Below are 12,586 nucleotides of genomic sequence, written 5' to 3'. Positions count from 1 at the left end.
GAGATTTTTATTAAGCAGAAAGCCCCTGTTTTATTATATGCATAAAAAAATAAAAAATGTACATGTCCTAAAATTGGTGAATTCAATCTAGAGAATTATATGCAGGCTTCACATTTGCATAAAGAAATTCCCCAAAATGGGTTCGAGATTAATGGTTTAGAGAGTATCCCAATGTGCGTCTAAGATGGAAAAACTCAATACTGTAGCAGCAGAAATTGATAGCTGGGGTACGAGGTAAGATTGCTCAAAAGTTTAATGATATACCTATGTCGAAATAGGCTCAGTTCCGCTATCACGGCAGTGATGCTTGGTTTTAAACTATGTTCAAGAAAAAAAATTCTCCTAGAGGGGGTGTAATTTTGGGTTGAAAATCCCAATTTTTTGCATTTTTTCAAAAAAACTAATTTGGTTACCATGGTTTTTACAGGCTCACAAAACCACAAAAAGCGGACCTGTCCAAAATTGAACTCTGCACAACTATTGCAAATGTTGTGTAGATTAAAAATATATGTACTTTTATATAGATGTTATTTAAGGTTAAAAAGCTGTCTGTACATAATTAAAGCCTGCACTTTATTTTGCTGAATTTTTCAAATCTACTGTACACTGCCACCATAACAGTCGAGTACAGTCTAACGACGCTATATTGAAACTACGCTACGTCCGATAAAGCGATTTAGGCTATAATCAGAGATTTAAATAGTAGGGATAAGTAACTAGGGCTGTTCTCGCGATATCACGTACCCGCCTATTGTTATCGTAAACGGATGAACGGTTACCGCGAGACCAAGCCGTGCGTCTGCGCACTCATAGCTGGAGGCGAGTTATCATAGTGTTAGCCCATGAAGCTGTGTACGGCATATTTGACATTTGACATATTTGACGGCATTTTATACAAACCAATAAACATCGAAAAGTATCTCATAGCTTTTTTACTTTTGCATTAGAGACGCTCATCTCATGCATGTATATATATTTCTGTGTTGTTTTTTATGAAAAATTGTAAAATTAAAACCTATGCATTGAAAGTAATGATCAAAATGTTGGTAAATTTTGGTGATTAATGACATATTATAAAAGGCTTTAGTAAAAGAAAATTGCTTGGTAAAGCAATATTTTTAAATAAATTATATTCAAACTCTGGTAAAGCGGAATATTTACATTTCACTTAGAATTGACTTTTATTACAATATGGTTCTATGCATTATAAATAAAGCTGTTTGAGAAAATTAAGATTAGAAAAATATTATCTAATTTACAAACTTACTGTATCATTATCATGATTTAATAAAGAAATATGTAAAACCTTTTTATTGGCGTAAACCATCTATGTACAAGTTGATACAATTATTATGTTGCGAAAATATAAGTGATCTACGTAAATTAGCAAAATTTATATTTGAGGCCATGAAAATACGATCCCGCCTCCAATAATTTCAGTACACTAATTTTAATGTAGTATACTTAACCTGTTAGTTATGTAGCCTTTATATAATACACATTTTGATTTCAATGTATAGTACATTTGTAACTTGTCTATGATATTGTACTAATTACTATGTGGTTGTATATATATGTATATGTGCGTATTTTGCACATCTCATGCATGTATATATATTTCTGTGTTGTTTTTTATGAAAATTTGTAAAATTAAAACCTATGCATTGAAAGTAATGATCAAAATGTTGGTAAATTTTGGTGATTAATGACATATTATAAAAGGCTTTAGTAAAAGAAAATTGCTTGGTAAAGCAATATATTTAAATAAATTATATTCAAACTCTGGTAAAGCGGAATATTTACATTTCACTTAGAATTGACTTTTATTTCAATATGGTTCTATGCATTATAAATAAAGCTGTTTGAGAAAATTAAGATTAGAAAAATATTATCTAATTTACAAACTTACTGTATCATTATCATGATTTAATAAAGAAATATGTAAAACCTTTTTATTGGCGTAAACCATCTATGTACAAGTTGATACAATTATTATGTTGCGAAAATATAAGTGATCTACGTAAATTAGCAAAATTTATATTTGAGGCCATGAAAATACGATCCCGCCTCCAATAATTTCAGTACACTAATTTTAATGTAGTATACTTAACCTGTTAGTTATGTAGCCTTTATATAATACACATTTTGATTTCAATGTATAGTACATTTGTAACTTGTCTATGATATTGTACTAATTACTATGTGGTTGTATATATATGTATATGTGCGTATTTTGCACAATTCCAAGAAGTTGTAAACTCAAGGAAAATAAAGAATTGGTTGTACCTGAATTGGTATAGCCTTCGAGACTCAAACACAGGTAAATGGAACCCCGTTGAGTTAAGTGAGGCGATGACCTGGGGTGGTGGCCAGGTGTTCTGGCCGACGGTTGATGACAGTATGACATCTGTGCTTATGGTAGTTGCAAATCACTTTCCGTTAATTAGATATCAAATTATGCTATCTATCACAGCTCGATCGGCACTGTATCTCTTCGCCATGATATATTGGGTACCTTCGATAATTTGTTAACACTTGTACTTGAGCTTTAAAATTTTCCATATGTACTAACTCAATCAATAGAAAATTAATATTTGAAAACTAAATGGAAATCAGTCAATTATTGTAATCAGAGTACGTGGTTTTAATTGTGATATCTTTCACGACCCTATCTGAACAGTATCGTCCCCATTATAAATTTAGGGTAACTTCGATGATTTGTGTACAGTTTTACAACCAAAAATTCAAAAGGTTTAATATGTTCAAATTCAATCAATTTAATATTTTATCATGTAAAATTTACCAAGCAACAAATATTTGAAATTTTAATGGAAATCAGTCAATTGTTGAATTCAGAGTATGTGGGTCAATTGTGCTATCTTTCACGACCCTATCGGAACAGTATCGTCGTCATTATAAATTTAGGGTAGCTTAAATGATTTGTGTACAGTTTTACCTCCGAAAATTCAAAAGGTTCAATATGTTCAAATTAGGTCAATTTAATATATTAACATTTAAAATTTACCAAGCAACACATATTTGAAAACTAAATGGAAATGGGTCAATTATTGAAATCAGAGTATGTGGGTTTTATTATATTAATATTTCACGGGGCGATCGATTGTACCGATCGAGGAAGTAATCATGCCGGGATGAAGATATTACGTTTTTTCCCCTTATTCGTATACAAAAATCGAAAGACCACTTCTTTGTATCCCTCAGTTCTGTATGCTCTCTCATAAAGCAGCAAGCTCTGTTTACTCAAAATGAATAATCAAGAATAAACAACGCAACAAGGATTTTTGGCAGAAAACTGGCTCACCTTTTATGAAGGCGGCCGAAAATATTTATTTTTACTTAACCCAAATTATTTATCGAAAAGAATTTTGAGTGAAGGTGCGGCCTAAAAGAGCGCCTATATTTAGTGTAACACTTCTACAATTATGAAAATGTGATGGATTATTCATATAAATTACATTTTCAATAAAGAGCAAACTTAAAGCTATTTGGGGTTTTTTTCTGTTCATCTCCTGAATTATAGCCTAGATCGCTTCATTGGACGAAGCGTAACAAGTTAGTTTCAATATGGCGTCGTTAGACTGTACTCGACTGTAATTTAGACACGCGATGCACTCTGGGATAGCTTCCGCTGCGGGCGTCGTTAAGTAAGGCTATGAGCTACCTTCTTATCCCAATTATGCAAATAAATCTCTGCTATAATTCAGGAGATGAGCATAAAAAAAATAAATAGCCCAAAGTTTGCTCTTTAATGAAAATGTAATTTATTTGAATAATCTATTACATTTTCATAATTGTAGAGGTGTTAAACTTATTATTTAAATAAACGTAATGTTAACTGTGATTTCCTGATCCCGGCATGGTTACTTCCTCGATCGGTACAATAGATCGCCCCGTGAAATATCAATATAATAAAACCCACATACTCTGACTTCAATAATTGACCAATTTCCATTTATTTTTCAAATATTTGTTGCTCGGTAAGTTTTAAATGATAAAATATTAAATTGATCCAATTTGAACATATTGAACCTTTTGAATTTTTGGTGGTAAAACTGTACACAAATCATCGAAGCTACCCTAAATTTATAATGACGACGATACTGTTCAGATAGGATCGTGAAAGATAGCACAATTTAAACCACGTATTCTGATATCAATAATTGACTGATTTCCATTTATTTAGTTTTCAAATATTAATTTTCTAATGATTGAGTTTGTAAATATGGAAACTTTTAAAGCTCAAGTACAAGTGTTAACAAATTATCGAAGGTACCCAATATACCATAGCGAAGAGATACAGTGCCGATCGAGCTGTGATAGATAGCATAATTTGATATCTAATTAACGGAAAGTGATTTGCAACTGCTATAATCACAGGTGTCATACTGTCATTAGGTGAACCGTCGGCCAGAACACCTACCGCCCCAGGTCATCGCCTCACGTAACTCAATTGGGGTCTATTTACCTGTGTTTGAGTCTCGAAGGCTATACAGTAAGTTTGTAAATTAGATAAGATTTTTCTAATCTTAATTTTCCCAAACAACTTTATTTATAATGCATAGAACCATATTGAAATAAAAGTCAATTCTAAGTGAAATGTAAATATTCCGCTTTACCAGAGATTTGAATATGATATATTTAAATATCTTGCTTTACCAAGCAATTTCTTTTACTAAAGCCGAATTAAATCCAGGGTCTAACTCATTAAATTTATATGTGTCGTATTTTTCATTCTTACGAATCAAGAAAAGCTTTTTTACCTACATTTTGATCATTACTTACAGAATTTTAAATGCATACATTTTAGGTTGTAATCTAACAAATTTTCATAAAAACAACACAGAAATGTAAATACATGCATGAGATGAGCGTCTCTAATGCAACAGTAAAAAAGCTATGAGATACTTTTCGATGTTTATTGGTTTGTATATAGTGAAATATGCCGTACACAGCTTCATGGGCTAACACTATGATAACTCGCCTCCATAGTGCGCAGACGCACGGCTTGGTCTCGCGGTAACCGTTCATCCGTTTACGATAACAAAGGTGGGTTGATATCGCGAGAACAGCCCTAGTTACTTATCCCAATTACTATTTAAATCTCTGGTTTGTTTAAATGGACAGATAAACATTAATGATATATTTTAGAAGCATTACTTATAACAGAGAATTTGTATCCACTGTAAAATTCTTTCCTGCATTCCTTATGAATGTTTAGATAGAAATTTAATATACCTGCAGAAATCACTTTAGGGCCTACAATTACAAAAAACACTGTAAATCATTATTTTTGGCAATACTGACAAATTTCATTTTAAGTTTTTATTTGTGTTTGTAAAATCAAAACGTAGGCATTGTAAGTATTGTTATTATCAAATAAACTGATTCGTAAGTATGAATATTTACGGCACCTAATAAGCTTAAACTTTAAATGCCATTATTTTATTGATTTTTTTTCAATTTTTGGAAGGAAATAAAGAGAATTATCTATTAAATTTCTCAACGTTATTAAACACTTGCTTTAAAGCACGGAAGAATTATAGGGGGTGGTCCTTAAATTTTCGTTAAAAAATACAACGAGCACATAAAGATGACATCCTCGATACTCCCAGGGGTTCCGATGCACTTTCGATCTCCTACAAACCCCAGGACTAATCTCATAGTAAAACTGGAGAGCAACCAGAATAGAACAGGTAATTTTAAGTCATTTGATGTACATCAAAAGAGCCGTATAACGGTAACACTGTGGTTGAACTGTGTGGCTTAGATGTTTAGGCGTTCGCTCCTCTCCTGTAGTCGTTCACAGGAAATCTTTTGCTAGCCTGTGATTCTGTGAGTTCCCTAATTGTTTCCTCTCTGAGCTGGCGCTTCAATTTTCTATCTATGATATAGTCCCATGGGTGTAGAGATCGTAAGTGCTCGGAAGCCCCTGAGTACCGATGATAGAAACATGTGAACAGCCCCCCGCTTCAATTTTTATGAAGGCTACTGTATTAACAACAATGGAACTAACTTAAGTATGATAAGGAAATACTACTTAAGAATACCTATGTTAAAACAACTTAAGAGTATGAAATTTGGAAAAAACAATGTGAAGTATATGATTAAACTTAGGACTAAATGATGCCGGAGGAATATATGCAATATAAGTGGAAGACCAATTATTTTTCATTAAGGATTGACATGAGGAACATAATGTGAACAAATGCAAACACAATAATGAAGTTCCAACAATAATGGCATTTTATGTAAAACTTTTTAGCCCACCATCATCAGAAGGTGGGTAATTCAAATCGCCTTTCGTCCGTGGTCCGTCGTCGTCCGTACCGTCCGTCCTTCTTCCGTCCAGTCCGTCCGTCCGGTCGTTAACAATTCTTGTACCCGCTATTTGCTCAGAAAGTACAGAAGGGATCTTTCTCAAAAATTTCCACATGTAGGTTCCCCCTAGGGCCCTAGTGTGCATATTGCATTTTTGGGACCAAATCGGTCAACAAGATGGCCGACTGGGCGGCCATCTTCTGGATTTTGATAGTTAAAAATTTGTTACCGCTATTTCTCAGAAAGTTTTGAAGGGATCTGTATCTCAAATTTCACACTGTAGGTTTCCCCTAGGGCCCTATTTGGTACATGGCATTTTGGGACCCGGTCTTTTGGTACAAAATTAGGGTTTTCCCCTCTAAGGGATCTGTCCCCTAGGCCCTAGTTACTGTGTTTTGTTATTTATACTATTGTGATTTGAAAATACAAGTATAAAATGACAATTTAAGCTTCACCAAATTTGACTTCGATCGTCTAGATTATATTCCTATAAGCCTACATCGAAATGGGCGAAATGGCCGTAAATGTTAGCAGTGGGTGCCGTTGAGCCATTCGACGGCTATTTTATGCTACATTGTTATCCGTTTTCATCTAAAGTAAACGCATTAAATAAATCTCTATATCACTAAAATTCTTCGGATATCATTTTCATAACGATACCTCTTTCATTAGCGCAGATACGCCACTTTTCTTAGTGTAACACCGCAATTCAAAAATCCCGCTTCGCCATTTTTGTTTTTACTACCAATGCGCATGCCTCAACGTTGCTGACTAAAACGATCTACCAGGCCAGGTTCCCAGTTGGGGGTTTAATGAGATCCGGATTTATAGCAAGGATATGTATTATGTGTTGGTGTCAATTATTACTTTCTGTCTATTAATCATTAAGATTGTAAGATAACCTACATGTACACCATATGATTTTTTGTCTTAAATAAAATGAGATAATCAAACAACAGACCATTGACATTTCCCCAAGACAATGACATACAAATGTACTCAGTACAGATACATGTAACTTAATGTAAGCAGTATCTCAGTAGATTTTTTTAAAGTGGTTCCTCAAAATTATAAAATGACTTAATCCAGATTTGCAGGCAAATACTATTTCATTGTTAATAGAGTTCATTACACAAAAACAGCAATAAACTGGATCAGTGTTGAGAATCACCATTGGGATTTAATGTCACATGCAGTCATGGAAAAAATATAACATTGAAACTTACATGTACATCCTAGATCTTTCATTATATAGAAGACATTGCTCACAAATATTTCATTTATTCTCTCTCTCCATCTTTTCTATTTACATTAAAAAGGTAGTTGTATTCTTGATTTAAAGTTGCAATGTTATAAAATATAATATATAGATATAAAAATTCTTAAACAGGTATGACAAATTCTGCATTTCTGAAAACTGTGTTTATAGGAATCAATATTGATATACCAACCAAAATATGGTCAGTGCATAGCATCAAAACTAATATCAATGTGAGGCCATGTATACACATACATGTATAGATAATTCATATTCCAATTGCAAGTGATCCTGAATTGAACAAACGTGGATCATTTATTTTCATCTGTAACTTGTAAAAAGATATTGTAAGAATTGTAATTGTGTGTTCAGTATTGTTGTGTTTAAATGAAACTGTACTACCTCCTTAGGCCCTATTGCATCCATTTTTATCCACTAATGAACTTAATATGCAATTATACAGTGTACCTGCATGTATTACCTAGTACCTACAAGTATAAATGTACATGTACCAGGTATATATTGCCTGTACCTATACTATTACCATGCATACTCTATATTGTGATTCCCAGTATTATAACTTTAAAGAAAGAACAAATTGATATATTAATGAGTGCTGTAATGTATTTACTGAAAATTAACAAGCATAATTAGGGCAATTCCAGTTATAAACTAGATCTTTTTTCTTAAAAATCATACTTAATTTCACAGTAAAACCATTTTCTGAGACATTCACGTCTTCATATAGGTTTGTATATGACAATATGTTCCAAAATTATTGTGCTAAATGCTGAATGCTGCAGTTTTCCAATGAACAAAAGAAATTTTGTAACAGATGATAAACTCAGGAAATAAAAAAAAATATTATGGTTTCCATGCATTTAATACTGTCTGGTTTTTACATATAGAAAAGGTATGTGTAGCCTCAAGAAATTCTTCTTATATTATGGGGGTTTCCATACCTGCAACATAAACAAAATAGAAAATTAGACATGAAAAATTATACCAGGTAAAGAGCTATCGATTATAGGGTATCTTTGTTCTATAGGGAACAAAATGCACCATGTACAGGTAAAAATACAATATTATTGCATTGACATGACCATTATGAGGACTTTTCTTAACCTCTTATTTGTGGTCTTCCAGTAAAAATGGACAGGATATATTTATATATATCATTCCCTGTATAATTTTACCATTTTACAGATAAACTCCCAGGTAAAAATGATTTACATGTAGATAATTAATTACATATAATAAGTTAACAGAAGGAAGGATATCTAGTCATTGGTGATTTATATACCCAGTAATTGAATAGAATGGTATTTGTTTTACCATAAAAAATATCTATATATGCTATAAAATAATTATACATGAATCACATGTATTTGAATCCTCTTAATAAATTAATATGGGAAAATTTAAATATGTAATGTTTTGTAATGCAAACCTTTTAAAATAAAAAATGGAAGATTATAACAAAATTGAGTTGTAAAAAATTAAAACAGAAGAGTGTATAAATTCATTTTGTATTGTAATTTATAAAATTATTTCTAAATATCATACATACATAATACATAAAAACATTTTTAATTACCCAATATACCTACATGTATCTATCTATGATTTTGTTTAATTTTTCATATAAATAACATTTATTAACAAGTTCTCAACCTCATGATACAGTTGCATAACAAGATTTTCAGCAAGTATGTACTATTATGCATTAGCTGTGTATTGAGGGCTAAATGAAGTCTTATCAAATTAAATACATGCACATTATAAGGTTATATACATTTTACATACAAACAGTTCTGAACAAGCTCTTTTTTCACAATATGTAATGTACACTACATGGTACAATTAATAAAATCTTATAAAACCAGATACCATATCTTATAATTATGTTCTATTTGCTTTATTTCTAATGCTTCATTTGGAGAATGGATACTGGATAGATCTATAGTATAGGCCTAGTTATAATATGGACTGTTTAGGCATGTTATTTCAAATTTTATATGCAAATGAGCAGGTGCTTGTTTCGTTTTGATAACATATTTTAAAAAGTTTTGAAAATTGGTATTTACCGGGATTATAGATTGCAGAATATTCTGAAACAGGTATGTTCTATTTTAAATCAGTTTATATGAAGAAGTGTAGTGGATATTCCTCATATTTCAATTGTAACACCAAACCATCTTTCAATTTCACTGAAAAATACGGGAAATGACTCGCCAGATTTAGGTAGTGTTTTGAATGGCAGTACTTTTTAAATAATCGTCGGTAAATATCAAAGAAAGTCACACAGATACATTTACGTCCTTGATGTCGTGATTTTTTCTTCTTGTTTTTTCGTATTTGTTTATTTACTGAATTATTTCAAAATCATCTCATAGATCTACATCAAGGATTTATCTCACTTACATACACATCAAGGATTTATCTCACTTACATACACGTACATTTTACGTCCTTGGATAAGGATGTCAAACGCGATTATTTGCGTTTCGTTAATTTTTAGCTTCCGGCGTAAACAGATTTGTAATATATATTAACCGGAAGTATAGGTCTTACCAACGAGGATAAACAACTGCATGTGTTTGTGCTTGACAAAAACAACAGTGTCACAAGATCACTATGTGCACCTAGTTTGTAAGTAATAATTATCATATGAATATGTAGAGTTCAAGGTTTTTCTAAGTAACATGCACTTCTGATATTTTAAAAGGCCCGTAAATATCCAAAGTTGATTTGCAGGTGCCCTGCTACATTTTTTTTATCATAACGATATGTAGGCCTATAAACAATATGATTATAGAAAAACATATTCTGATCATAGGCAAAATGTCTATTTATTAGTGTATATGAAGCTCTGTAAATTGTGCATCAAATCTAACACAAACGGTTAATGCAGAGGGAAACAATCAGGATTACATGATTGTATATGTGCTCTTATGCAATATTAATTTGTTAATTCATATCACATGCGGTTGCTTCTGGTTTGATAAAAAATATAATAACCTACCCCTGCTATATGAACCAGTGAGACACTCCGATACTTCAACTGTGGAATGGTCCCAGTAAGAGTAGGATATTTTATTTTTCCAAAACCAGATGCAGACACCTGTGTTGACATGCAGGCGTAGCTGGTTTGGGAAGAAATATAAAAACCTACTGCTCCGGTACCCCTACTATATAAACATTGTAGGGATATACTGTTATAGATTTCCAAAACCAGAAGCACACCCATGTGATTACTTATGTAACGAGACTCATGAAAGTTACAATGTACAAGCTTGTGGATTTCCTTAACTTTAAGGATTAAGCACATTCATGTTGATGTAATCTGGAACACCAGATCTCTCCAGCTGAACGTAGAAAGGTTTTTGTAATTAAGGCCTGCCTATAGATTTGTATTAAAAGATCTGGACATTGTACAATGCCTGTTGATGTTATAGTGTCACATTTACTCAAGATCTACAAAATATGTCTGGTATGCTTCAAAATTGATTTAAATTAATTTATATTGATCTTATACATAAACTGTATTTATATAGGTGCTTGTAAAGTGAATAATGATCATGTTAATTGATGGTCAGCTATGTAAGTGTTATATTGTATGTACATATATACATGTTCTATAGTATAATTAAGACTCTTTCGTACATGGATATGAAGGATAGGGATAATTTATCCGAGGTTTACAAAATGTTTTAAAACCTGAGGTTTGCAGAGGGGTTTACAACATTATGTGATCCTACGGGTAAAATATCCATATCCTTCATATCCATGTACGAAAGTGTATTTTTCTCTCATGGCCTTGCAATGTTTTATTGCCATTTTATGCCATTTTGAAATAAATTTTGGGAAAAAATTTGACTGCAGGTCAATTCTCCATACCTGAAAATTGTGTGATATTTTCAACGCAAATCCTGTTGTTTGGATCTTTTAAAGTAAACCCAGCCTAGTTTTCTGAAAAAAAAATGTTAAAATTATACAGAGAAAATAGTGATTTTCTTAACATGGTGACATTACGATGCTTTATTGAATGGGTATAGCCATGCAATACCAGCTTCAGGCGGCACGAGTGTATTGTCCTAGACTAGCCAGTATTACATGTGTAAGTATGAGAGATATTGATCAACCTTATGAATATTGCATGAGTGCATATGTTTCTATGGTAATGTGATTATCCATTAGCAAAGGAACTGTAAAGGTCTTTACATGTGTAATATTGTACATAAATTAGTCAAACCACTAGCATTCATAACTAAAGCTGACAATGCAAGTTAAAAACATGCATTTGAAATTTAAAAAAAAATTATTAACGAAATATTTTTTTTCGCGGAAATTGTTTTTGAGACATCCCCTAGTTATGACAGTGTTGTATCTAAGGAAGTGGCAGCTATTTTTCTTTTGCTCTGCTTAGTAACCTTCACTGGCCAACCCCCTATATAAAGCACGGGACACTTGACACACATGTGTCATTCTAAACATGTCTTGTCTCAGATACACATGCCCCGATATTGGAAATAACAATGTCAAATTGAAAATAAACATTGCACTAACCTGCCAATATTTCATTGAAGTAATAGATGAATGTGTTGTCAGCTATATCCCAACATATGTCCAATACGAACTAATAAAACACTTCAATATACACGAAGTTTTACACGTACATGTACATCGACACGTGTGTGTCCTTGATAGTTGTCGCTCGTTCGGGTCAGGTACGTAGTCACGTGTATACGGTCAGTTGAGTGCATCAGGTACGATGACATACATGGAGATATGTGGACGGATTATTGTTTGGATTTCTATTCACTTGCGTTGAAATTTTATTTTGAGAAACATCTAAATGACAACTTAGAGGAGTTGACATGTTAATTGCTAAAAAAGGTCCCATATAGTTTTACAGGTGAGGGTTTTGTTTACCTATTTGTAGGTGATATATACTGTGGAATGCTAGGTGTATAGGTACATGAATGA

The 12,586-nt window shown here is 32.3% G+C and overlaps 1 protein-coding gene and 1 long non-coding RNA gene across 3 annotated transcripts in view; one reads left to right on the top strand and one right to left on the bottom strand.

Moving 5' to 3' along the window:
• Positions 1–8,449: 8,449 nt before the first annotated feature.
• Positions 8,450–9,787, bottom strand: LOC138319057 (uncharacterized). The gene is made up of 2 exons (XR_011207946.1): positions 9,685–9,787; positions 8,450–8,559 (listed from the first exon to the last, which is right to left on the bottom strand). It is a non-coding gene; the product is annotated as an uncharacterized lncRNA (long non-coding RNA).
• A 383-nt stretch (positions 9,788–10,170) lies between these two features.
• The window catches only part of LOC138319065 (uncharacterized), a 49,116-nt gene continuing 46,700 nt past the window's right edge, over positions 10,171–12,586 (top strand). For both annotated transcript variants that reach the window (XM_069261977.1, XM_069261968.1), the window contains exon 1: positions 10,171–10,249. The gene's annotated coding sequence lies outside the window, so the exon portion shown is untranslated. The remainder of the gene's footprint in view (positions 10,250–12,586) is intronic.

This window comes from Argopecten irradians, chromosome 1, assembly GCF_041381155.1.
Source record: "Argopecten irradians isolate NY chromosome 1, Ai_NY, whole genome shotgun sequence".
Classification (NCBI taxonomy): Eukaryota; Metazoa; Mollusca; class Bivalvia; order Pectinida; family Pectinidae; genus Argopecten; species Argopecten irradians.
The sequence above is the reverse complement of the archived record's forward strand: the minus strand, read 5'-3'. Positions and strand labels throughout refer to the sequence as shown.